The 1399-nt window shown below is 38.4% G+C and overlaps 1 protein-coding gene across 1 annotated transcript in view; it reads right to left on the bottom strand.

Annotated features, from left to right (window-relative positions):
• Nucleotides 1–1399, bottom strand: part of LOC106877847 (high affinity copper uptake protein 1) — a 110817-nt gene that overhangs the window by 1976 nt on the left and 107442 nt on the right. The gene's annotated exons all lie outside the window — the stretch shown is intronic.

Below are 1399 nucleotides of genomic sequence, written 5' to 3'. Positions count from 1 at the left end.
CCCCACATCAAAGGCATGCCCTCTATTCTACATCTGCTTCAAGTGTCTATCTAGGCACACGTCATTGATGAGGTCTTGAGTGGCAAGGAAAGGACTGATGAACCGAGCTGACTGATTGGTCAAACAATCATCACCACCATCATTTAACGTCTGTTTTCCATGCTGGCATGGGTTAGACAGTTTGATCAGAGCTGACAAACCCGAGAACTGCACCAGGCTCTAGTCATCCGTTTTGGCTTAATTTCCACATCTGGATGCCGTTCCTAATGCCAACCACTTTACAGAGTATACTGGGTGTTTTTAATGTGGCACCAGCTCCAGTGGGGTCACCAAATAACTTGTAAAACAAAGATCTCTTAGTTGAGAGAAGTGGCTGTGTGCCAGGCGAGGGACAAGGACAGTTATCTTACTATAGAGGGGATATTTGGTTACGCCAGTGGGGCAAGGAAGAAGAAGGATTACTTGATTTATTAAATGGTTACTTTGTTGATAAAAGAAATGAAATAAAACAGTGCATGTGTTTATTATTAGTATAATAACTGTCCCTAGACATAATGTTTCAACACAGTTCACATCAAGAATTATGTCAACCAAATGCAAAAACAAAATAATTTAACACTTCTTTTTGCACAGAAATTTAACAGAACTTTCTTCACATCTAAGGCATCTATAAAAAAAAAAAGATCTTGGTATATGTGTGTGTGAGATGAGAGAAACAACAGCAATCTTATTCCTTTATCTTTCAAATTGAAGAACATCTTGAATGAGAAAGACAAAAGGAATGTGTGAGAATGGTGAGTGTTTATGATGGAAACACAGTCGGATAATAATCTTTGAATTTTGTATGAAGTATAGGAAGGGAAGCAGAGTGACGATGAGAACAGAGCTAAGTTATGGTTATAACCCTTGGCTATCAGCTAGTCTTGATTAGGTACATGTATAAACAAACTTCTGATCATATTATTTTAAGTATAATGTTACCAGTATGAAATTGTCCTTTACTTTTTGAAGATAGTCTATGTGGCTATTAATAACTCAAATAATAGCCTTGGTTAGGCAGTAAAAATGTAAATTGCTAAGGGAAAATGAAAAAACGCATTTAAATTGTTGAAATATTATTGTTGTAGTTCTTGTCAATCTTTCTTAAGTAAACAACAGGATATATATATATATATCATCATCATCATCATCGTTTAACATCCGCTTTCCATGCTAGCATGGGTTGGATGATTTGACTGAGGACTGGTGAAACCGGATGGCAACACCAGGCTCCAGTCTGATTTGGCAGAGTTTCTACAGCTGGATGCCCTTCCTAACGCCAACCACTCAGAGAGTGTAGTGGGTGCTTTTACGTGTCACCCGCACGAAAACGGCCACGCTCGAAAATCCTACAGGAGCC

This window comes from Octopus bimaculoides, chromosome 1 (assembly GCF_001194135.2).
Source record: "Octopus bimaculoides isolate UCB-OBI-ISO-001 chromosome 1, ASM119413v2, whole genome shotgun sequence".
Classification (NCBI taxonomy): domain Eukaryota; kingdom Metazoa; phylum Mollusca; class Cephalopoda; order Octopoda; family Octopodidae; genus Octopus; species Octopus bimaculoides.
Note: the sequence above shows the minus strand (reverse complement) of the source record. Positions and strands in the feature narration are given on the sequence as shown.